At 51.4% G+C, this 25215-nt stretch overlaps 3 long non-coding RNA genes across 5 annotated transcripts; 2 read left to right on the top strand and 1 right to left on the bottom strand.

Annotated features, from left to right (window-relative positions):
* The first annotated feature begins 255 nt into the window (after positions 1 to 255).
* LOC134167693 (uncharacterized) lies at positions 256 to 13926 on the top strand. 2 transcript variants are annotated; one of them, XR_009966257.1, is made up of 3 exons: positions 256 to 1375; positions 1731 to 2427; positions 13791 to 13926. It is a non-coding gene; the product is annotated as an uncharacterized LOC134167693 (long non-coding RNA). The 2 variants fall into 2 exon arrangements; XR_009966258.1 differs by lacking the exon at positions 13791 to 13926 and adding an exon at positions 11774 to 12014.
* Positions 13927 to 13937: 11 nt separating this feature from the next.
* Positions 13938 to 21329, top strand: LOC134167694 (uncharacterized). Its single transcript, XR_009966259.1, has 2 exons — positions 13938 to 14004; positions 15163 to 21329. It is a non-coding gene; the product is annotated as an uncharacterized LOC134167694 (long non-coding RNA).
* LOC134167695 (uncharacterized) lies at positions 16893 to 23137 on the bottom strand. Of its 2 annotated transcripts, none has more exons than XR_009966260.1 (3): positions 22997 to 23137; positions 17592 to 17715; positions 16893 to 17021 (listed from the first exon to the last, which is right to left on the bottom strand). It is a non-coding gene; the product is annotated as an uncharacterized LOC134167695 (long non-coding RNA). The 2 variants fall into 2 exon arrangements; XR_009966261.1 differs by lacking the exon at positions 22997 to 23137 and adding an exon at positions 20196 to 20315.
* Positions 23138 to 25215: the final 2078 nt, after the last annotated feature.

A 25215-nucleotide genomic window follows, 5' to 3' on the forward strand; every position in this document is an offset into this window, starting at 1 on the left:
CAGGGGGTGGGACAAGGTGACCTCGGAGGTCCCTTCCAGCCTGAAGCCTTCTCTGACTCTGTGATTCTTTCCTGTTTTCCCATAGAAACACCCTGTGCCCTTTCCTGAAGATGCTGTTACTTCTCCCACGGTGCTGCTGCCTCCGGGGCCAGGAGATTCCTGATTCTGTGTTCCCATCTCAGTCCTGATGGTCGGACCCTTGGAAGTACCAACATCTTCTTCCCAGGAACAAGCTATCAGCACAAGTGAGTTGGTGAGAGCATGTCCCACGTACCCACTGCAAGCAGGGAGAGGTTTGTGCCTTCTACCTGTCCAGCTCCCAGCCCTCCTGAAACCAGTGTAAGTTTTCTGTTCCTTTGCATGGTTATTTCTATCCCTGTGCTAGTTCATGCTCTGGTATTTTCCCACCTTTGCTCCTCTGCCTGGCAGCCTCACCTTGGGTCAGTGCTCGGTTCCCTGCAGCAGTGTGTGGTGACTTTGGCAGCGCTGCCCAATTCCTTGTGGCCTGTGGCTGCTCCCACACCCAGGGGAGTGTGTCGTACCCTGGGGACATACACTGGAACACCCAGAAAGCAAAGCCAGGCAAATTATGGCTGAGAGATTTGGGGTTGTTCAGCCTGGGGAAGAGAAGGCTCCAGGGAGACCTTATTGTGGCCTTTCAGTACTTAAAAGGGCCTATAAGAAAGATGGGGAGAGACGTTTGAGCAGGGCCTGTTGCCACAGGACAAGCAGTGATGGGTTTAAACTTAAAGAGGGAGATTCAGGTTGAATGTGAGGAAGAAATTCTTTACAATGAGGGTGGGAAAACCCTGGCACAGCTTGCCCAGAGGTGGTGGGTGCCCCATCCCTGGAGACATTCCAGGCCAGGCTGGATGTGGTTCTGGACAACCTGGTCTAGTGGAAGATGTCCCTGCTCGTTGCAGGGGGGTTGGACCGGATGAGCTCTGAAAGTCCTTCCCAACCCAGACCATTCAATGATTTTAAATGTCATTATGTCTGTTGGCTCCCTTCATAGGAGTTCAAGGGCTCTCCATCTGTTCTTCAGCTCACATTCCTGATCTGTGCTAATAGCTAACCTGGGCTGTACCTGGCTGCCACCTCCAGCCAGCTCTGGAGGCTTCCCTTGGATTTGCAAACTGATTTAGGGCTTCCCAGGGGACCACAGCTGCAGCACCCTCGGTGTCCACAGCATTCCCCAGCCCTCAGCCTTCTGTGTGCTCTTACATCTTTTCAAGGCACTGCAATTGCAAGGGATGGCCTTGGTGATACCAGCCTGCCCCAGGAGCCCTGATTTACCCGGGAGTGTTGTGAACCCCACCCAGCCTGTGATCACTTCAACAAGATGCTCAGGAAAAACCAGCTATTGCCTTCCCCGGTAAGTTCAGCTCCCTGGTTCCTTAGGTACATCTCAAGCCTGGCTGGGTGTCAGCGAGCAAACACCTATTGAAGATAAGATCATGAATAGTTAATGTTCTCAGTTACCCAAGCATCTTTAAAAATTAACACAAGCCTGGCACTGATGAGATTAAAAAAACTGGGTCATCAAAGAGGGGAAAAAAACAGAAAACAATTGCATCTACCCTGGGGCTTCGCTAATGACTGACTTTTTATGGAAGATCCTATCCCTTCCTTGCTTTAATCCTTCAGGAGTTGAACATACTGGATACCTCATTAAACCACCTTCCCTCCTGCCTGCCAGATTCTCCTCTGCTCCTCCTCTCCCTCAGGAGATTGCCTCCTTCACATGAGTCTCCAGGCTCAGCAGTGGTGCCGCCTGTCACCGTGATGGCTTTGGTGACCCAGTGACAACCAGGGGAAGGGGGCAGAGAGCTGGGGCTGGGCCCACCTCTCCAAGCTGCCACAGCCCTGGTGAGGGGCTCCCACTGGAAACAGCCCTCTCTGTCCCTGGGGTCCCTCCAGGCTCCCAATTGGAAAGGTCACCTCTCTTTGTGGGGTGATGGCTTCACCATCTACCAAATCAAGATGTTTCAGGTCCTTCGGGGTATGTGCTCAACAAGGGAATAAGCAAATAGTGGAGATGGGGAGAGAAGGCAGCCGTTGGGACTGTGAGAGCTCCAGCTTTGGGCAGGCAGGCCTGTGCCAGAACCCCACCCCAGGCTCTGGGCTGCTGCTCACTACACATAGGAAGCTGGAAGAGACACGGGATCCTTTTTCAGAATGAATGGAGGCATTTATAGGCGGACAAGAGGATAGGGAACCAATAAACTCTAAATCCTATTTTTTGTAGCCTTTGGCCTGAAGTAGCTAACTGGAAAAACCAGCAGCAGGAAGCTGGGTACCTCACCTTGGGAAGCCAGATGTTATGGGAGTGCTGGGCGGCGATGGCACAGAGCACACACGGATGTCTGCTGGTGTGGGCAGCGTTGAGCACATGGATGCACCGTGATGGCTTGTCTGGATCCCCAGGTGAGCAAATGGTTGTTGGTTCCCATTGTGTCTTGCCTGCATGCTGGAGTGGAGGTTCCCAGTGCTTTTAGGAGGGTGGGTGATTGTACGTGGGCATGGATCCTGAGGGAGGAGGAGAGCATCTCCCCAGAGACCCAGCACACGCTGGGCAGAGCCAGGCCCTGGGCTCCCTGCTTTTCCTGCCTGTGTCTGACCCAGCTGCTTCTGGGTCTTCTCATTCCTGCCACATGGAGCCAGTCAGGATTGGAAACAGAACCAGAGAAGGGACAACCACTTAATCGAGGGACTTCTCTCCCTGTGCCTGTGGGGCAGTCCTGGGCTGGGGTTTATATTTGCAGGGAATGGAGCACTTTAAAGGCTCCTGTTTATCTCATTTTCTCCCAGTGAGATACTATTGATTTGCTCTGTGCAGGGACATAGGCTGATTAAACTGTGAGCATTTATTGACAGGCCCTGAGGGCCACTGCTGCAGGGTCACTGCTGCTCTGCTTCCACTTCCCTCTGATAATGGCTCATAACAGGGGTTTTATTGCACGCTGCTTGCTGGCTCCTCCTGCAGAGGGAAGCACATGGACCGACCGCGGTGTGGCCACAGCAGAGCAGGAGGGGGGAGAATCTTCCCACCCCTTTGGGGTGAGCTGAGTCCTGGCGGGGGATCCTGGTGCTGCACGGAGCCAGGTCACAACCAGCATCACGTTTGTGGCCAAGGGGGACCCAGCTCCATGCCCGCACTGGGGGGTCCGTGTGCAGTGGGCAGCAGTGGCAAGAGGCAGAGCAGGGCTTAGGGAAGGGTTAAAGCTCCCTCTCCAGAGCGCTGATGCAGGGATCAGGGCTCTGGATTCCAACTCATCTCTCTTGGCAAAAGCAGATTTTCTCTAAATGAGATCCTCCTGCACATAACTTGTGCGTAACGCAGGGGATAACGGCTCTGCTCATCACTTTGAAGGTTTGATTTCACATTAGGCTTAATGTCTCTTCTGAAGACTTATATATGTAATTCACCCCAGCATTTAGAGAAATCTCCCTCATCCTTGCTCAGATTTACTGTTGATACCCTTTTGCCTGATGCTGGATGTTGCAGGCGCATCTATCGAGCGGTGGGCTGTGATTTGTGACATGCCAAAAGGGGGGTTGCAGGATACAGGAATAAATGTGCCCTACTCGATTAATAGCAAATAGCCTGCTAAGAGCATCCCTGGCAGCGTGCTTGGCTTAGGAAAGGACTGGCTGAGCAGAGCGAGGAGCTGTTCTGCAGAGCAGGATACAAATGCCCAGGAAAGGGCCCACCTTTCTCTGCCCACACTTCATGAGGCTCATCCCTGCTAGTTCAGCCGTGTGTCACCGCAGGTGACCTGCACGTAACACAGCACCCAATTTGCATTTAAATTAAACCCCATATTTTTAAAGGAAAGGCTTCATTAAGCCCTGTTTGTCTTCCTGGGTGTACGCATTAGCAAGCCCTTCACTGAGTTTTATTGACTGGCTTTTGGAGCAGCAGCAGCTCCAGGGGGCTGGTAGCATCATACAGGCCCTCCCTGCCCTTGCATGCTCCAACACAGCCAGATCCAGAGAAGTTTTTGGTGGAGGCTCTGCTGCCCCACGATGTAGCTGCACTGCGGTGGTGTGAGCAGGGATGCATCTGCCCTGGATGCAGCCTGGGGGGAGAGTGGGCTCTGGAAACAGACCACCAGGAATCACTGCTGCATCCTGCTTGGCTCTTGCAGCCATGCTGAGTCAAAGGACCCCAGCACTGCCTGAGATGTGTCCCTTCTTCTCGGCAGTGCCATCTCCGTGGGGTTGGTGGTCCCTGCTCTCCTGTGGGTGCCCCAGGACTGCCACACTGTGCCTGAATCCTTGCTGTGACCTCCTGGCCCACAGACCTCCGGTCATGGGGGTGGCACAGAGCCCAGCTCCTCTGGATACCTTTCATCTCTCTCTTTCAACCCCACCAGATGTCATCTGGCTTGTGTTCACACAGATTGATGCAGAAGCATCTGGCCCATCTCCATCTCCCTCTGCAGCCATCAGGGTGACAGGTCCCATCCCTGCAGCAGCTCCTTCGTGTGTGGTGCAGGCTGATGCACACCATGACTGATGTGGAGAGTTACTTGCCCCCCTGCCCCTAGCGCACAGTGGTGCTTCTCCCTCCCCTGGGTTCCTTGGCCATGGAGTTGATGTGGTGCTGAGCTGGCTGCAGTGACACTGGGGTCTCCACCAGGTTGATGCTGCAGAGGATCCCCTTGTTCTCCCTGGCCCAAAGCTGAGCTCCTGTGGTGGCCGGGTCCCTCCATGGGCAGTGGTACCTGCTGCCCGCTTCAGTCCTGCCCTCCCTTTCAGCTGCCCTTCACTCCTCTGCTGGGACCTGACAGCTTTGATTTCTCTCCCCTGCTTAGGGAACATGAGGTTTTTGACAGCTGCCTTTGCCATTATTCTTCCTTTAATGCTGTTGTTGTTTTGTGTTCCTGTCAAATCACATCTTATTAAAGTTCTTCCCGTCCTGTCAGCAGCAGATGAGGGCTGCGTCAGCTCCTGGCTCTGTCTGGGGAAATTGCCTTTTATTATTGATAAGGCAGCGCTGCCTTTGGAGGATGCGACTCTGCCACGTGCTGGAGCAGGAGAGCAGCACCATCAGCCCTGCCGGTGCTCCTGGGGAGGTCACCCTGCCCCTGGGGAGAAGAGCCAAGGTCGAGGTGGGTGCTGAGCCTGGGATGCTCTTGGTGGGCACCATGTAGCTCCCTGCTGCAGTGAAGGGGCTGATCCTGCCTGGAGCGTCCCAGCTGCTCCTCCTGCACCTCAAAGGGAAATGGGGCATCCACTTCCCACCTTCCCATCACAGAGCAGTAGTGGGGCATCCACAGGAGTGTATCCACCTTGGCTCAGATAGAACCAAGGCAGAAACTGAGCTCCTGAGAGGACCAGGCATTAGGCAGTGAAAATGTCCTGTCCTGGTTTGGGACTGCTATGAGCACCAAGGGCGTTGTTCATGTCACTGGCCACGCTCCTGCCCCATGCAATCCCCTTAGGTGCCAACCCAGTGTCTGGGGGAAAGAAAACTGGGTCATGGCAAAACCTCTCTCTCTGCCCATGAAATATTTATGTGTGTTTAGAGCACGTTCCAGCTCCCTGCTGCAGAGGAGGGGCAGCGATTCCAGGAGCAGCTTGTGTGTGTGTGTGTGTGTGCGTGCACGTGTCAGGGGCTGCAGGTGCAGGTGTGATGGAGGTGACAAGAGCTCACTGGGGATGTTGGGAGCCAGACACGGGTGTCCCTGGCCCATGGCTGTGTTCAGAGGGTCTCAGCCATGGTGAGGTTTGGCCCTGCCCCAAAGGAGTGCTGGTTGATGCTGGTTAACAGCCCAATGGGATAAGTGGGCCTGGGAATGGAGGTAGAAGAGCAGGGTATGGGAGGGCTGTTTGGGAAGGGGTGAGGACCCTGGTCCTCTGAGAGCTGATATCCCATTCCCAGGGCAGATCTTGATCTGCTGATGAGCTCCGGTTACTCTCTGCTCTATGAACAGTCGCCCCTTTGCAAAGCAATTGATGCTTCCCATGGCTTGCTAAAAATTCCTTGGCATCATCGTGGATCCTCTGGCTTTGTTCAGCTGGAGGGAACTGTTTCTGACCACAAAGTGCCCCACAAAGGACCAGGCACTGCTTTGGCCATCACTGGCCTGGCTGGATGGAGGAGCAGGGCAGACCCAGCTCCTGGTGGGGGAAGCTTGGCCAGCCACAGGGATCCAGGCAGGGAGTACCAACGGGATACAGGCTTTGCAGGAAGTGCCTGTATCTTCCTGTGCATGTTTCATACCCTCCCTTGTCAGTAATGACATAGCCAATGCTCATCCCTTCCCTCTGCCTCTCTCCAGTGCAGCCACGCAGCGATCTGTAGCCGGTGAGATGGAGCAGGGTGGGCCGACATCCCTTGGGAACGTCATCCAAAAAGGCTTTGGTTGTGTGATCCAGGCTCTTTGTATGCACCGAACTCGCTGCAATGCCTTGAAGGCATTGGTGTGGGCCTCCTCCTGCTTGGTTTGTCTCCTGCAATCCTAAATCCCTTGTGGGCCGCATCCCAATGGCAGTGGGAGCAGAGCTCCGCGAGCTGGGATAGGGCTGAGGCTGCGGGCTCAGGGCCCTTTGGTGACGGATTGGGCAGGAATCTGCAGATGCAGCACGAGCCAAGCTGAGCCACGGGGGTGTGGGGAGCCACCAGAGCAAGCGGTACTTTTGTGCTGCTAAATCTTGTTTCTGAATCAGCTGCACGTCAGCCTGGGAAATATAATGCATCGTCTGCATGGCAAGAGCATTCCAACCCCAGCTGGAGCAAACAGCCTGTGCTGCAGGCACAGCAAGTCCTGTGCAGCAGGGAGAGCCAGGGGCAGCGGTAGCTGGAAGCAGATTGCTCCAGGACTGCTGTTCAGGTTGCCTTTTAAAAGCTTTAGTTCCCACAGCGTATTCCATGAGCTTTTCCCAAATCCAGGAGTAGCTTCAATGGGAACATGAAGGTTTGAACCTGCAAACTCAGCGTGCAGCGGGGAAAGCAGGAGGCTCTGGAGGTCTCAGCTCTTGGGTCTCACTTTTCGGGAGTGTTTGCATCCATGTCAAAGCCATCCCGGTAGGTGCCTGCCTCCAGACCCCAGCAGACAGCTTCCCGAGCCTCTTGCCATTGAGAGCTGGGTAAAACAGGCTGTAAATTACTGTTAAGAGTCCCAGGAGCTACACGGGACTGAGAGGAACAGACAGGGTTGAAGCTGCTCGAGCTCTCAGAGGCGGGTGGGTTTGCAGGACAAACCCCTCTGCAACCCCCAGCTTTTTCTGGGGGAAACCCAGTCCTGAATGGGATGTGCTGGGAAGGCCTGTCCTGAGTGCAGCCACCAGCCTTGATCTGAAGGAAGAGCATCACCTCACCTTGACTGCTCAGCCTTGATCTGAAGGGAAGAGCATCACCTCACCTTGACTGCTCAGCCTTGATCTGAAGGGAAGAGCATCACCTCACCTTGACTGCTCAGCCTTGATCTGAAGGGAAGAGCATCACCTCACCTTGACTGCTCAGCCTTGATCTGAAGGAAGAGCATCACCTCACCTTGACTGCTCAGCCTTGATCTGAAGGAAGAGCATCACCTCACCTTGGCTGCTCAGCCTTGATCTGAAGGGAAGAGCATCACCTCACCTTGCCTGCTCAGCCTTGATCTGAAGGAAGAGCATCACCTTGCCTTGGCTGCTCAGCCTTGATCTGAAGGAAGAGCATCACCTCACCTTGACTGCTCAGCCTTGAAAGTCCCATAAAGCACTTGCACAGAGGCTGTCACCGGAGGTGTCCGTGGCACGTTTCTGCCACACGTGTTGGTCACACACAGCCCTGAGGCTGTCCTCTTTGCTTTCTAGCACCCAGCAGATGCTTCAGGTTGCTTTGGGCGGAGCTGACCTCTGCAAGTGAAGGATTTGAAGGCAGAAGTGGCTTGGACTCAAGCGGCTGCTGTGCTGCCCTGGGGACAGATTCCTTCATGGCTGCAGGAGAGCAGACCCCAGTTTGTTGTGTGAGTCCTGTCACCATCCCATGTGCTGGGGGACCCTTCACGCAGCAGGAGCACCCCATGGGGCAGGGTTGGTGGGGCATGGGCTGGGGGTGGTGGGTTGGTGGCAAATCTGGAGGAGCCCTCTCTTTCCAGGGAGGCTGGTAGCAGGGTTTCAGCCCATCCACAGGGCTGCTGCCCAGCTCCAGGCTTGTGCAATGGGGAGTTTGTCAGTGATGCATTACGTGCTGTTAGCAGAAGCAGTTACTGACCAGCAGAGTGCTGTGATATGGTAGGGAGGAAGCTGTGGGATAGATGGGAAAGGAGCAGATTCCTGGGATACTGCTAAATGAATAGGGAATAGATAAAAGTAATAAAACTCTGGGTGGTTTCTAGGAGTTAAACCAAATGGGACAGTCCAAGTGCTTGTGAACTGTTGTTAAAAGGCAGGTTGTTCACTTTGGGGTTGAGATGCTGCAGCTGCACAGCATCCTCCTGCCCACATTGTCCAATAGCAGGTGGCCATGGCCATGCCCATGGCTAAAGGGTGATGGGTTGGGATGGAGACCCCCCCGTGGTGCCCGGGCTCCTGCCCAGCCAGCATAGGGCTTGTGACCTGTTTGGAGATGGGCAGGAGGAGAAGCAGTGCTGAACCTCGTGGTGCCCGTCCAGCCACCACCTCTGCTTTCCTTTAAACTCTGAAGCTGATTTCCCACAGAGGTAATTTTCTGCTTCTCTGGCTTAACTCTGTTCATCTTTTGGAGAGTAATTAGCATCAATTCAGTGTTCTTTTATGCCCAACTAATTGCACCTTGTTTCAGGAGTGGAGGTTAATGCCTCTCCATTGAGATTAGCACAGCAATTTATGATCAGGGATGAGGCCAGGCAGAAATGTGTACCAGGACTCCTGCTGCCTGCCTGGCTCGAGCCTTGCTGCTTGCAGCGGTGGAAAGATTTCCTGGTTTATGTCTGAGCTGCTCCTGGATGCTCCAGCTGCGTAGCAGTGATCCCACAGTGCTAAGGCCGCATGCAGCAGCCTCTGCACCTCGGGCAGCGGCTGGAGGAGCCCCACAGTTGCGCTGGTGTCTGCGACTGGCAGCAGGAGGAGGGTCTCATAGGACCAGAGAATGGTTTGGGTTGGAAGGGAGCTTAAAGCTCCTCCAGCTCCATCCCCTGCCACGGGCAGGGACACCTTCCACTGGAAGAGCTTGCTCCGAGCCCCTGTGTCCAACCTGGCCTTGAGCACTGCCAGGGATGGGGCAGCCACAGCTTCTCTGGGCACCCTGTGCCAGCGCCTCAGCACCCTCACAGGGAAGAGCTTCTGCCTAAGAGCTCATCTCAGTCTCCCCTCTGGCAGGTTAAAGCCATTCCCCTTGGCCTGTCCCTACATCCCTTGTCCCAAGCCCCTCTCCAGGTTTCCTGCAGCCTTTTTAAGCACTGTGAGCATTTCAGGGTCAACAGAGCCAGGAGCCATAGGGGGGGTGATGATGGGGCTGTCACCTGCTGCACAGGATGAGGGGCTCAGCCAGGGCCTGCTGTAGTGCCTCTGGAGAAGCAGACCGGGCTGGATGTTGCTGTGGGGTGGTGGGGTCAGCACCATGTGGTCCCCCTCTGGGGCAGGTCACTGCAGTGGCGTGTGCTGGTCAGCTCTGGCAGCATTTACCCAGCGTGTGGCTGATTGTGCTTTCCTTTCACACTGTTTGGCTGGACAGACTGTACCCAGGCACTCAGCTGTTGCCCCACTGCAGTCTTGCTGTTACTCCCAAAGGGCTGCCCTCCTTTCCCTGCAGTGCAAAGGCATTTTCTGCAGGTTGAGTGCTGAAATGGCAGCCCAGCCAAAGCCAGCACCAAAGGCTCAGAGGACAGGAACTTCTGGAAGGCTGCCCGTCATCAGCAGGGCTTTCGCCTGCAAATGGTGCCTGGCAAATGCCAACCCAACTGTGTGTCTGGAGGCCTCTTTCAAGGTGCTGCTAATCAGGCATCAGTGACTTTGATAGCATCAAGACCTAGAAAGTAAATACTTCCACTGTAAATCCTGTCTGCTGTAAGTAGGTTATGTTTCCAAAGCACTTTAGTTCTTAGGAATTTAATATTGCGATGTCAATTGTAAGACAAGGAACAGGACGGGAAGAAGGTTGTTAGTGGAACCTGAGATTAAAGGCAGGATTTGAAGGGCTGTGTTGCATGCAGGGGGGTGCTTTTGTTCGCTGCAGATGTGACTTTGGAGGGTTCCCAGGCAGCGTTTCTGGTTGAAGCTGGCTCTGCTGCTCCGCAGGGTTTGCTGCGCCTGGGCTGTGTCCTGCTGCAGCGTGAACACAAGGTGACCCCCAGAGCTGGGAGGAAGAAGTGAATGTGTTTCCTCATGAAAGCAGCCATGCAGCAATGCTCTTGCATGAAGCTTGTCCAGTGCCACCTCCCAGGCGGGACCCCTGTGATGCCAGGGAGAGGCAAGGAGTTGCCAGTGCCTGCTGACCCTGGGTCTGCAGCACGTTCCCGTGCACAGGAGGTCCAGGTGCTGTCGGGATGCAGCTCCCTGTGGTCTCACAGCCACGTCCCTTGGGTGCTGCGGTTGGGTCGGTGGTGGATGGAGGGCAGATGGGAGATGGGAGCAGGATGCTTTCGGGGCTGCCAGCTCCCTGCTCCCCCTGTGGCACAAGGTCTGAGACACAGCAAGAGGCCCAGACGGCCGCTGGCCTGAAGTCTGGACACAGCTCTTGGGGCAAAGTGCTTCTATGGGATGGGACAAGGGCAACAGGAGCAGGCAGAGCCCAAAGCTCCCTTCTGCTGACCCAGCCTGGTGGAAGTCCAGGAGCACCCCACACAAAGCTGGGTCCCTGCAGAGACCTGGGGCTTGTCAGGTGTTCACACTAGAGGCAATTCCCATGGATGGCTCTGGTGGAGGAGGTGGCTCTCCCTGCACACCACTGTGCCCAGGAAGCTCATCCACGGAGTGCTGTGTCCATGCAAGGGAGAAGCTCCAGCCCAGTGCTGAACTCCCCCCCAGGAGCAGGTTGCTTTAATCTCACCAAGCAGTTTACATTGTAGGTTATGGAAAGTACTTTGCACCCACACAGGGAGAGACCTGGGCTGCTCCCAGGGAAGCCTCTGCCCCACCTCCATCAGCCGAGGGGTGGAAGTGATCCTGCCCCTCTAACTCTGCTCTCGTGAGACCTCACTTGGAGCATTGTGTACAGTTCTGGTGTTCTCATCATAAAAAGGACATGGAACTGTTGGAACAAGTCCAGAGGAGGCCACGAGGATGATCAGGGACTGGAGCACCTCCCGTATGAAGATAGGCTGAGAAGGTTGGGACTGTTCAGCCTAGAGAAGAGGAGCTGCATGGAGACCTCATAGGGGGGCTATAGGGATGCTGAGGAGGGACTCTTCATTGGAGACCATAGTGATAGGACAAGGGTAACGGTGTGGTGGTCCCAGCCAAAGGTGCACCAGCAACAGCCTGATCCTGCAGCCCTGTAGTCCCACAGTGCCCCTTGGCCCAGCATCACTGAGCTACCAAGAAAATGTGCTTGATTTAATGGCAAGACTTTGATATTTCCAGTCCTGACCTTTCAGTATAAAGCAGCTCCCAGGCAGGTGAGCTGCGAGCCTGGGCCTAACGTACATTGATGGAGGATCAGCTTTTCTGTCTTAATTTGCTTATGAACTAGAGAATTAGTGGAAAGAATCTGTTATCCTGCCAATGCACTAATGACTCCTGCAAGAGAAGGGCTCCCCAGGGAAGCAGTGGTATTTGCTAACCTTTCCTTGGCTCACTTTACATAATAGCACATTCCTCCGAATGTCCTCAGCGTGACTGGCTATTCCCTTTCCTCTTCAAGAAGACTGCACAGTAAGGAAAGGTGCTGAATTCCTCATGTCATTCATCTTCCCTCTCCCTTTGGAGGCTATTCTTAGAGATGCCGGTGGTTTAGGAATTCAAAGGGACACACTTTTTCTCTTCAAGATCTTCAAAGATTTCCTGTAGCCATATGTCCAGAGAGGAAAGAAAACCAAGCTGAAACCTGCCTGGCAGTCTGCTCTCCCAGTGCACTGCCTTGCTTCAAAATGCACTGCAAGGCTGAGCGCAGGGACCCTGTTCAGGAGGCATTTCTGCAGGCAAGTGGAACAAAGGAGCCCCACGACGTGCTGAGGACCAGGCAAGGACACTCGCCATCCAGATGAACAAGATGCCAGAGCAGAATGTCACGGATACACAGGAAGTCAGTGCTGGGGTCTCATTAATAAAAGCTGCTTTCTGGCTTTACCTGTGAAAGGACCATGAAGGTTTCCAGTGATATTCCAGAAATCCTGGGTGTAGGGTAATGAACAATGTTTTGCAAGCTTCCAAGAGTTCTTAGGTGAAGGTTTAATCACAGCAAGCACATCTCAGCCAAGTAAAAGAGTTGTGGCTGCCCCATCCCTGGCAGTGTTCAAGGCCAGGTTGGACACAGGGGCTTGGAGCAAGCTGCTCTATGGAAGGGGTCCCTGCCCCTGGCAGGGGTTGAAGCTGGGTGAGCTTTAAGGTCCCTTCCAACCCAAACCATTCCATGAGTCTCTCAATGTACAGCCAATACCATCCCGGACCACAGCACCAGCCCTGCTCCTGCTGCCAGCAGTGCAGCTAAAGAGCTCAAGGAAAAGTGCTGGGGAAGCTGTTTTCTAGGATGTGATGTTACAAACTGATGTGTAGGAACCTCTAAGAAGGTTTGTGATACTCATCTGGAGGACAAAACTCTGTGGGTCCCTGGCTGTGAGTGTCGCTGCGTTTGTTGCCATGCAGTGGGGTTTGGGGCTTGGTTTGGGGTTTTCTTTCTGAATAATAGACTTAACCTTTTGCCTGTTTGATTTCATGCACTTCTCAAATATCTCACCAGGAAAAATACTGTCCCCGTTCAGCTGAGTGTAAATAGATAGTGCTGAGATTTGCTGAGTTTTAGATATTAAGCACCTTTGGTAATTCAAGAATAAACCTAAGCTTGGCCAGGACAGCAGGTTACCCAGCAAATGCTGGAAAAGATAGGAGTCTCATAATGTGCAGCCACGAGACCAGGACTGCAGTCTGAAATTGCACCATCTCTATTGTTTGGGTACTTCATGTGCCCAGGCTGTGCAGGTTGATGCACAACTGGAGAGCAAAAACTGTCATCCCTGCCTAAACGTGAGCATAAGTAAAACCTGGTTCTGCTCTAGTTTTGGTTTATGCTTTGCATAATCACAGGTTATGGCAGGGAGAGATGGGGTCTTTGTCTTGCACTGCTCCTGCAGAGCCTTTACCCCAGCACCTCTGCAGTTACTCATATGGCTACAGGTGAGTGCCAGAGTGAATCCTGTGTCCCTGCATGGTTTCCCATGCAGCATCCCTCAGTAGTCTGCCACTCAGTGTGTCTTGGTGCTGCTGAGGATGGTGATGCAGTGAGGAAAGCCTGCAGACATCAGCCCTCAGCTTGGGCTTCTATTGCTGCGGCATTTTAGCCGCTAATCAGCCAGGTATTATTCCCCAGTGAGTTCAGTCTGCTCTCTAAGAGGGCTTTGTGGCATCCAGCAATAGGACCGAGTGGGTAATTACTTCTTGTGCTCTCAGAGATGAGAAAGAGCCTATCAGAGCATAGAGTCCCACTTAGAAAGGATGAAGCCATTCACAGGCTGAAGTTAAATGAGCATGAAGAAAGATAAGGAGCTAAAATGAGAATAAAATAAGGTAGGAGAGGCAGAGCAGACAAGTAATCAACAGAAATTCATTAGTTTGTCAGGCTCAGGTAATGGAGTAGAGTCAGGAGCTCAAAAGGTTGAACGCAATTGCTAGGACTGAACCAGAGCAAATGGAAATTAATTCTCCTTCTCTGCATGTCTTTGCAGAAGAGGGAGCTGGTGCCCATCCACTGAAACAGAGACCTGCTTCGGTCCCCTGCTTGGAAATGGCCCTGCCCAGTGTCCTGATGGACTCAACTCCAGGAATGCTCTGCCTCAGCAGTGTTGGACACACTGGAGAAGCAGGCACCAGCACCCTCCAAGCTGGTCCATAGCAAACCCTCCTCCAGGGTTGCTGCACTCACATCAGTGCTTCAGCCAGGTAGGACAAACTGATGAGAAATAAATGGGCTCAATATGCTGCAGCACTGAGCTGGTCATCACCAGGGCAGGCAGGAGCTGGCTCTGCCACAGTCTGAGGGGTTTGTTTGGATGAGCATGGGGCTGGCAGTGGGGCACGGGCAGGCAAGCAGGGAGAGCATGGGCTGATACGATATCAGTGTGCTGCAGCGCCTGTCGGACCATGCTCCCCTCCTCCAAAGGGACCTGATTTAGCAAATCCAGGCTAGGCCACAGAGCAGCTCTGCTCTGGAGCCAGGCTGAGAGAGCTGGGCTGGGTCAGCCTGGAGAAGAGAAGGCTCCTGAAGAGGAGACCTGAGAGCAGCTCCAGTGCCTGAAGGGGCTGCAGGAAACCTGGAGAGGGGCTTGGGACAAGGGATGTAGGGGCAGGTCACGGGGGAATGGCTTTAACCTGCCAGAGGGGAGACTGAGATGAGCTCTTAGGCAGAAGCTCTTCCCTGTGAGGGTGCTGAGGCGCTGGCACAGGGTGCCCAGAGAAGCTGTGGCTGCCCCATCCCTGGCAGTGTTCAAGGCCAGGTTGGACACAGGGGCTTGGAGCAAGCTGCTCTAGTGGAAGGGGTCCCTGCCCGTGGCAGGGGTTGGAGCTGGAGGAGCTTTAAGGTCCCTTCCAACCCAAACCAGTCTGGGGTTCTGTGATTTTATAAAAGCAGCTGCTCACCGCAGCAAAGCCCCGTTTTGTCCCCCTGTGGTGGGGGTGGGTGCTGTACCGAGTGTGTCACCATCGCATCCTGCAACAGGCGTGTGTGTACACGTTCCTTGGGCAGCCTCCCTGCAAACCCACCGCTCTCCTCGCCTTCAACAGGAACCAAAGCATTAATTACCCTGACAACACAGGAGAAGTGCTGGCAGGTGCAGTGAACACCATTATAGGCTGCCGTTTACTTGTGTTTTTATTTCTACAGCTTCTTGCCATTAAACCCCCATAATTAAGATAATTAGAGCAAAGATATTTGCCTTGTAATCAGCATGTTTTTCTGTAAGATATTTAAATTTACAGGCGAAAGCTGTTAACTTATTATTTAAATAATGTTACAGTGCACTGGTGGTGCCAGGGAAGTGTTTATAGATCCAACTCATTGAGGGTATTTATGACATTCATTTCTTTTATAATCCCTTTCAGTTTGATGAACACACATCAAACCTCTGGGAAATGACAGAGTGTGTCTTGAGGAAAGCCAAGACTGAGCTGTGGGGGAGCTTTGCCATGGGGATCAGCCTTGCAGGGGCCACAGACATCATGGAATCACAAACCGGTTTGGGTTGGAAAAGACCTTATATTTCATCCAGTTCCAACCCCTGCCATGGCAGGGACACCTTCCACTAGAGCAGCTTGCTCCAAGCCCTGTCCAACATGGAAGGCTCTTTGCAAAGGTACTGCTCAGTAAAGGCACTGTGGTGATGCCCTGCAGCATAAGCTTGGGTGGCTTTAGATCTCTCCAAAACTCTAGAGAGAGAAATTCTGGCTCTGGGAATTGATTTCTCACTTAATCATGTCAAAGGCTGTTCAAAATAGCTGCTGTCAGCATCCAAGAGTTAATGTGTGCTGGCACACCAGCAATGGGACAGGTGCTGAGAAGGGGCTGCCTGCCTGTCCCGCCCTCCTCTTCCCCTGAAGGATCTGTAGCACCTCACAGTGTTTCACCCCCTGCTCTCCATCCCAAGCACCCAAGGCCAGCCTGGCAAGGAGCTGCCCTCACCCAGCCTCCAGCCTCATGCTTCCAAAGCCATCCTGCCCCAGCGTGCCTCCATCCCAGTCCACGCAAACAGGCAGCACTGCACAGCAGGCTTTGCTGTGCTCCTCCTTTATACCCAGAAACTGCCTTTTTATCCCCAGCAGTGACTTTAGGAAGGTTTTTTGCAGTGACATTGTCCCCATGAAAGTTGGTCTCAACCCAACAGCAGGTGCCTGGGCAGTGCCTGTGGCCAAGAGAGGGATAATGTCACCAATGTCCCTGTGCCAGCTGCTGAGTACTGGGTATCCGCCCCTGTTCACCTGACAGTGATATATAACACAATGCACCTACCCTCAAGAGCTCTCTGCAGCTATAGCAGCCCTTCATTTCCTAGGTTTAAAAATAGTTGCAGGCATTATAAACAACCTTGCATGGAACATGACTTAAAACTTGTTTTTCATCCTATCCGTGCTCCTCGTGGGAATGAATGCTCTTATCTCCTGTCTGTGCTTGGTTCTGTGCTTGGTTTAGCGCTCTGTTCAGGAGAGGAACACAAACAATGTGGCACATCCAGCACCCAGCCTCATGTAAAGGAAATGATCTATTTATTTAATGCTTCTCCAATGCTCGGAGTTCTTCAGGGGCCCCAGGATGAAGCAGCAGCTCAGCAGCCTCCAGAGAATCACTTGGAGCCTCTTACCTACCAGGCAGTCACTTTCAAGAAAAATCTGCATACAGAGGACAGACTTTGGCTCTTTTCTCAAGAGCTCCTTCCAAATCTGAGGTCTGTCTGGCAGCCCCCACGTTAATAAACACTCGCACGTTAACACTTGTGAAGTTTTTATCTCCTGCTAAAAAGGTATGAATTATGCAGCAGGGAAGTACATGAGTGAGAGGTGTACAAAGGGCTCAGCGGCACCGGCACCGGCTCGCCCGCAGGTGCACCCTGCCGAGCTGCCGTGAACCCCGCGGTGCTCCTGCCCCTGCCAGCCCAGCTCCGGCTGCTGCAAGTTGGAGCACGGGATCCTGCTCCTGTTTGGTGCCTCCTGGTTCCCAGGCGCTGGCCTGTGAAGTCTGTGGGCATGTCTGGCTCTGTTCTGCACTGGGAAGGGCACGGCTGCCCCGCGGCTCCATGCTGGAGCGGAATGCAGGTGCTGTCCTTGCTGTGCCGCCCAACCAGAGTTTTCCCCAACCAAAGGTAAATGATGACGTCCAGATTTTGCCATAATAAAGCATTTTTTGTAATGCTTCAGATGCCTTCGCTTCATCACCACACATGAAAAGCTCCCCAGTGATGGCTTCAAGCCTGGAAATAGGGTTTGTGTTTGAGGACTTGCCTGTGCGTTCCTGCAGGGGCTCACCCACGTGCTGCAGCGAGCAGCAGCTCTGCCTTCCCAACCCCATTTCTTAAATCAGCTGCTACTTAGGCTTTAAGCAATGAGCTGACTGTTGCAGAGTAAAGGCTTCTTATTTATTGTTTGGCAGACCGTAGGAGTCTGCTAAAAGTCCAGTTGCAAATGAGATGTGGGAAGATGGGGCTCTTTGCAGAAGCCTTCTTCCTGAAAGGATGAGGCAGGAGCAGGGAGAGGACTCCTGCACCCCAAGGCACTGCCCTGGGAGCCTGAGGGACCACAATTAACCAAATTAACTTCAGTAACATACAGGACTCTGCCACATCTCCCAGGTCCTGTTACACCACTCACACCCACGTTACCCTCCTGCTTCATGCACCCAGTAAATCCTGAAAGATTTGCTTTCTTTTCCTTCCTTCTTTTCACATGCCACCTGCCTGGCTACTGCTCTCTAGGGCATTTTTACCTGTGTAATGTGTATTTTTCAGGGACTGCGAAGGCCTGAGGGTGACCAAGATACTCACACGCTGAATTTTCCATCTTGTAATTAAAAGAAATCTTCCCATGAAATAATTGATGAGTGGAAGAGGTGGTGAGGAAACTGCTTCTACAGAACAGCCGCTGCCACTGGCTCCAGGCTCCTGTGAGCTGAAGGGAAGAGTTACAAGTAAGCAACGGGCAAGCAGTTCCGCATAGGTTTTTTTTTCTTCTTCAACCACTGTGATCTCTGAGCCCTAACAGACAGATCTCTCTAAAGCAGCTATAATAACTCATAAATATTAATGGTGGTTAATCATGAGGCAGCAATGGTGCAGAAGCAATAGTACTCGATGCGATTTTGATGTGCTGGGCTCACATCCCTGATGCAGCCAGGACAAGTCTGTTCTTTGTTCTGCACAGGAGACTCTCCTGCTTTCCTGCTCCTTGTCCTTGTCCTTCCTATAGCTTACAACTGGGTGTGGGAGTGCTTTTAGTAAGGCCATAATGTGTGTGAGCAAGAGCATGATCAAGAGGAAGTGTGGGCTGTGCAGGAGGAATGTCCTGGGGACGCTGATAGGTCATAGAGTCCCAGACTGGTTTGGGTTGGAAGGGACCTTAATGCTCATCCAGTTCCAACCCCCTGCTGTGGGCAGGGACACCTTCCACTAGAGCAGCTTGCTCCAAGCCCCATCTAACACTGCTGCATTTTCCTGTGCAAGCCAGTTCTCTGAACCTGATTCAGGGCACCAGGCAGCATTTGATGTGAATCTGCAGTTAATTCCATGTTCTTACTAAAAATAATTGAGTAGCCTAAGTTGTGATCACTGTAATTGCATCCTAATGAATTTATGTGTCAACTCATTACGTGCAACTTTGGTCTGTTCTGTAAATACCAAATTGAGTTCATCGTTCAGCCTCCAGCACCTGAAGCACTCGATGCTCATGATATGAGAAGGATGTGGGGCTGTTGCTGGCTGTCCTGCTCCTTGGCAATGCTCCAGCCCCAGGCTGGACACAGCCACTTCAAGGAACAAACCTAGAATAGCCATATATACGTGTCTTAAGTACAAACAGCACAAGGTCATTGCACCTGAGCACTGGGATGGCTTAGGCTCCTCGCTGTGGACTCGTCCTCTTCCCAAGTGCTCATACAAAAGGAGGACTCGGTGACAGACCTTGCCAGGGACAGATCTGGGCTCTGCTGGGCAAACAGCCAGACATGGGCTCCAGTCCCAGCCCTGTGCTGCCCAGCCTCTGCCACCTACCCTGGCTGCTAACAGCTACTGGCTGCTGGTGCCCTACCAACACGTGGAAAGGGTTCACTGGACAGGCAGAGAACAAGCTACAAACCAGAAATTAACCCAGAGAACAGAAATGTCTAATCTTGTTGACTTCAGTGGATGTTACAAACAGATAGTGCTGTTCACTGGACAAGACCAGAACCTGTGCTCCTTGAAGCGAAAAGAAGCTTTGGCAAAAGTTACTGAAATGATGCTGTGCTCCCATAATGGCTCTTTCCAGAACACTACTTACTGTCACTGTTTTTCATGTTTGTTCCCAAAACACTGACTACAGCTCCCCTACAAAGCTGTGCATGTTAGTTAACCTCATTAAATCCTAAAGGATTAGTCAGCTGTTCCTCAACCACAGAACTGTTAGGAAACATCTAAAGCTCCAAGTTATGTGGCTTGGAAAGTGATTTTCTAATACGGAAACTTCAAAAGGATTTTGAAATCCTGCAGTGTAAGGGAGACAGACTAATGTTAATCCACTGGAGTGCTGCTTAATGGCCTGGTTAATTTTTTTCTTGCTAGGTCTATAAGCAGCTGAGCATGAAGGCTGCATTGTGATAAGCTGGGGCTAAGCTTCACCTTTGTTCACTGCATCCCCCTCCTACCACCCTGCTCATCACACACGGATGCGTTCTTCCCCATTGGATGACAGCACGTGCAGGTACCAGGGACTATGCTGCTGTGACCTCTCCTCACCCTGTGGCTTGGAGACATGTATAGACTCAGACCCACCTGCGGAGGGTCTGGCCCAGGCCCACAGCCCCACCCACAATGGGGATCCTCTGCCTGGCCAGGGCCCATCCCTGTCACGGAGGTGCTGGCTCGTGGTTGGAGCAGGCACGTTCACTTTCACTGATGAGGTGTGGTACCAGTGCCAATGAGTGCCCAGGGACCACTGGGAACTGTGATGGGACAGGCAGTGATGTCCCTGAGAGAGAGAGAGCACAGAGGGTCCCTGCTGTCTCTCCCTAAATGTGCTGGGGGAACCACCTACACATCCCAAGCCCACCCTGATCCCCTGTACTGGGGCCACTCCTCCCTCTGCCCATGCACTCTACAGCATCGAGAACCTGGCATCAAACGGGGCATGTGGGACCATCCTTACTCAAATAAATAATGCTATTAACTGTGAAGTAATGGAAGAATTAAACACACTACATTTTGAGAGCACAAAGTGTCGAAATGCACAGATTAATTAAACTTCACAGCCCCCGTGTGAGATGCAAAGGTAATTGCTCTGTTCACGGTGCATGTGGGAAAAGCGAGGAAGGGACCTGTTGTGGCAGTAGAGGCTGTGCAGTGTAACAGCAGAAGCACAAGTGTTACTCCAGCCCCGAGAGGCCCATCTTGCCTCACCTAGGTCTACCAGGGCTGACAGGGAGCTGGAGGAGCTGGGCTGTGTGATCCCATGCTTTGCTGAGCCAGGACTGGGATCCCTGGCTCTGGCCCCATCCCACTGCTGCAGCCTGCTCTGCCCCTGCAGTACTGGCCATGCTCTGCTGGGGCACTCAGGTGCAGCACAGTGAATCCTGGGTTCCCAGCTTGTAAGTGTTGGACAATATCAGTGTAATGGAAGCACCCAGCAGTGCAGTCAGTGTGCCAGGCTGAATAATGTATTTGCTGGTGTGTTATCAGCTGAGAAACCTGTACAAATACATGAGAAGAAGCAAGAGGACATGAATGTTTAATTGGATGAGGGCATCCTCCAGGATACCCACATCCCTGCTCTTAGTCTGGGCCAGCACGTGTGGAGAGCAGGAGCACTCAGGGGTGTCAGACACACTGGTGCATGTGCAGCCCTCCCAGTGTCTCTGAAGCACAGCTCTGCAGCCTTGCAGCGCCTGCACTGCCTCAACAGTGTCCTCCTTGTCTTCACACCTTTCATGAGCCCTTGAGCTGCTTCTGCATGTCCTTGCTACATCTTATTTCATTCACCTCAAAATGAAAGGCACCATGTGATGCTCTGGAGACCAGAAATAGACCCTAGCAGCTGGACTTGATGTTAAAGGTGTTTTCCAACCTAAATGATTCTAAATGATTTTATGATCCCCACAGATAGTGCGCAAGCCTGCAGGGGCCCTCTACCACCAGGTCTGTCTTTCCTTTCTTAGTGAAACTGGCTTTGAGGGCTGACATTGAAAAAGGGAGGACTTTGTGCTCTACCACACTGCCCTTCACAGTGAGTTCTTGCTGAGCTGTGGAGGCTGAGAACTGGCATCTGTAAAATTGATCCATCAGCAAAGAAAGAAAAGTTCCTGCTTTCTGAGAGGGAAATTAATTTTGACATCTTAATTATAATCAGAGGGAAAGTTGGTGCTGGAATGGTGAGCTTTGAAGTTTATTATATTTTCATTATTAATGACTACAAAAGAAACTAGCTCTAAATGATAATGGTAAAGTGTAATGGCATACCTGTGTAACTTCTGTTATATCCCATTTACTCTAAAAGAGTCCTTTGTTATGAATTTGATAACAAAATCCAGAAGAACTAATCAAGTCTTGGTCCACAGTGGCATGTATTGCTCTATAAACACTGCCAGGAAAAAAGAATCTAGAAAACCAGTCTCACTGTGTTTAAAGCAATAATTTAAAACCTGAATTAAAATAGAACCTGACCTCCAGAGTTATGGGTGCCATAATGTAGTGATAGTGTTTTTGTCTGGCCAATATGCCTGGGCATATGGAGGAAAGGGATAAAAAACCCAACTTAGGGGAAGTGTCTCACCAGTGGTCTTCAAGGAACAGTGGCATTTGTAAATGGCCTCTGATCCTGAGACAGCCTCTGAAACGTGCTGAAAACCTTGGGGGAAGTGGAGAAAACTGATCCAGAAGCTGAACATGGCACAGTGGGAAGATGACTATTTCTCAACTGGGGATGCTCAGCTGTTGTACCCACAGCAAGATTACCATGGGTAGCCATGGAAGAACAGGAGACATTTATGTCTTGAGTGCAGGGAGGTCTGGGGAGCTGCAGCAGCAGTCTCTTACAGCCCCACTTGCAGGCAGCTAGCGATGGGGTGCCCCAGATCCCTGAGAACCCTGAAGGGGAGGGCTTTACTGGTGTAATCCCTGGGGTCCCTGTTTCACCAGCTTATGCCCCTGCCATTTGCTGAGGAGTAGAACAGAGGAGCCAGAAGTCTCCCTACAGCTCTTTGGACCCCAGGTATGTTTTTTGCCAAGCAGCAATAACCTGGATGAAACCAGGGTGAAGTCTGTTCTGTCAGACAGCATTATTTGTTTTCTTGTACTAAAATATAAATTAAGCCCACTGTAAGAAGCTTATTTTAATACGAGCTGTAATTACTGCTGGGGCTGTAAAAAAGCTTTTTTTGAAACTTTTATCAAAGTTATTTGTGTTATTATTGTTTTCTGCGATGTGTCTGGATTTTACAAACAGCAAATAATTCTGCACTTATCTTGGTTCCTTTGACAACATTTTTTATGACAGATCTACTGAGACTGTAACTACAGTATTAACATTATAAAAGGAAGAATGGGGATAGTCTTTTCTAATAAGTCTGATAAAACCCTTCCATGTCATTGCTGCTGCTTAAAAACTAATCACAGGAAGACAAGAAACGTATTAATCATATAGCTTTGTACAGAGTAATGTAACCAGATATGAATTATCCTGTTGCTAAGAATAACGAAATCAGCCATCCTTCTTCAGCTGGGCAAGTTTATTTGCCCAAATAAAACTTTCTCAAATGCTAGTGCAGTTGGAAGAGCTCCTCGAAGTGACAAAGCCAGCTACATCTACAATAGCAGCAAAACAAAGGCTGGTTTTGTTGGACTGGGATGGCACCTCGAACATCAGGGAGCAACCCCACTGTAGCTCGCAGGGGCTGACAATTAGTTCTTCCAAAGGAGGGGAAGGAAACATGTTTTTCTGGTCCCAACTCTCCTGCTCCTCCTTCACCCTCTTTTCTAGAGATAAAACTGTCTGCATGTTGTTGCAGGTCAAGCCCCCTCCCCTTCCTGATGGTGCCTCTTTCAGTGGGATCAGTGTAACTGGAGGGGGCAGGACAGCACCTCACCCTGTATCACTGGTTCAAATCCGCCTTCATTGCTGAGATAGACATAGTTTGTCTCTGAAAGACAACAGCAGACTGCAAACAACTGTAGGACTCTGGGGGAACTGGGGGGCAATGACTTACAGGAGTGGGCATCTGCTCTCCAGAAACTGGATTTTTCTTCTGTGTTCTCCAGGGAAGTTTGACTGTGTATGGACACAGAGTCCTAACAGAGTGCTCCATGAGTTCAGCCTGCTTCTCCTTGTTTCCCCAGCAGCTCACACAGCTGATACCTGGTCAGGAAAGAGAAAAGGAGCAGGAATCAGAGAGGAGCTGGAGATGGCATTTAACACGCAAAGACTAGGAGAGGCTTTTGGACCATGTCATCTATCCCAAATCCCTATGAATGGGGCTGTAAAACAAGCTTGCTACAGATATTTCAGATCCTGTTAAAGATGTTAAACCACTGACAGGGCTGAACCGCTTACAGATGCTAACTCGGCTGCTGGTGAAGTAGGCTGACACTGGGGAGAAGGTTCAAGCAGGGGATTTAAGAGGGTGATTATCAGAAACATATCCAAATGTAGAGAAATAGTTGAATGGATGAACATGGTAAAACATCATCAAACCAATAGCTTCTGCTGTTTCTGATAAACGGCCTAAGGAGTGTACCAGAAGTAGTTCCAAGTGTGGTTGAATTTGATTTGGTTTAGGTAAGCTCTCAAGAGAAATCATTTGCAACAGGTAATGCTGTTTCTCTGAGTGACTATGGATTCACAGACAAAAAGCCCTCCATCCAGCAGACAAACAAACAAGCCTAGCTTGAAAAAAGCAAGAAACCAATCCTTTCTCTCAATTTCTAAGCTGTCTGGTTCAAGTCAAAAGGTGCTTCCCGAGCTGGCAGTAGCCTAAAAAATACAGCACATAGAAGTGCTGTAAGGAGTAAAGATTTGCCTCAATAACGCCAGCAAGCAGCAGACTTTGGAGGTGTTCATGTCTGAGGGCACACAGTGCCTGGTCCTTTAACGGTAAGTCTCCAGTGTGGAAGAGAGCTGGCCTGTGATACCCACTACCCAGGGTTGCATCCTACTGTCAGCACGGGCAATTCCCAGTTAATTAATTCAGTAGCAGTGATCCATCCTCTGCACAAGAAGGTGAACAGAGCTTCTGCTGCAGCAGAAAAGCATTGTAGCTACTTGTGAAGTGGAACCCAATGCCTCAGCATGGCAAAGTGGAGGCATCTCCCCTCAGTGATGTAGAAGGAAGAGCACCAAAGCATCAAATAATGAGACCAGCAGAAATCAGGCCAGTTCTCCCACTTGTGTCCTTGCTGTCCGAAGACCTCAGCACTCTTTTCCTCCCTGAGCCATGTCAGAGCATCCCACTAGTTTTCTCCATCCTTGATTTTTCTGCAAAGCACTAAGCTCTAGATCTAGACTTAAATGCTCTATTACTATTTTTAGGCTCTAAATCCAACACGTAGACTTCAAACCCATGCTTAGCTGTGCTTCAATACGTCTGCATGACTCTCAGTTCACTGTTTGACTGGGCCTTTATCCGCACTTTGCATTCATCGGCATCTGCAACGCTCGATCACATCACAGTGCAGACGTTTTGTGTGCATCCCAGAGCAGGCGGCTGGGGGGTATTTGCATAGGCTGATTCTTTATTCACTTTGACAAGTCCTCTTAGTTCATCTTGTTAACTCTGATACAGAAAACTACAGCAGCAGCTAACCATGCCTGTAGCAAACATATGTGGAGCAGTCTCTGTAGTTGCGGTTTTGTTTTATTCTGGACGTTTTGACTCTTGAGGGTGCACTGCACAGGAAACAATGAAGTAGATGAAAAGTGCCTGAGAGTGTACTACTGTGTGCTCCAGACCTATCTGCTTACAACTGCTGATGGGAATGATTTCCCCTCTTTCAGTGCCCTGGGTTTTTTTGCCAGCTTGAGGATAACTAAACACTGCTGTCATTGTGCAAAGCATAGCAACACAGGTTAAGAGCAGACTCATCAGTTCCCTAAGCCTTTAACCTGCTCGCAGATGCTTATATCAAGCAAACAAACCAGTTGGTGTCATTTCTTTTTTTCTTCTTTCATGTTCTCCATTGCAGGGATCTGCCTGTACACAACCTCCTTCCTGGAAGCTTCTTTCATTTTAAGAGCACTAGTTTAAAGGAATTTGTGGTGGTTCAGGTATGAAATATTGTTGAATGTGCAGCTGGGAAGTTGAGGCATACAGAGGATCCAACTTGAATTAATTCACTGTAAAGTCTTGGCCAAAACACAGTGAATTTCCAGAGCAACTCTCCAGTTGTTTGGCAATTTCACATGATTATTTATGAGACATTCAACGCCTGT

The sequence above is a fragment of the Pezoporus occidentalis genome, unplaced genomic scaffold, assembly GCF_034315485.1.
Source record: "Pezoporus occidentalis ecotype Australia unplaced genomic scaffold, CSIRO_AGI_Poc_V1 ctg294, whole genome shotgun sequence".
NCBI classification, from domain to species: Eukaryota; Metazoa; Chordata; class Aves; order Psittaciformes; family Psittacidae; genus Pezoporus; species Pezoporus occidentalis.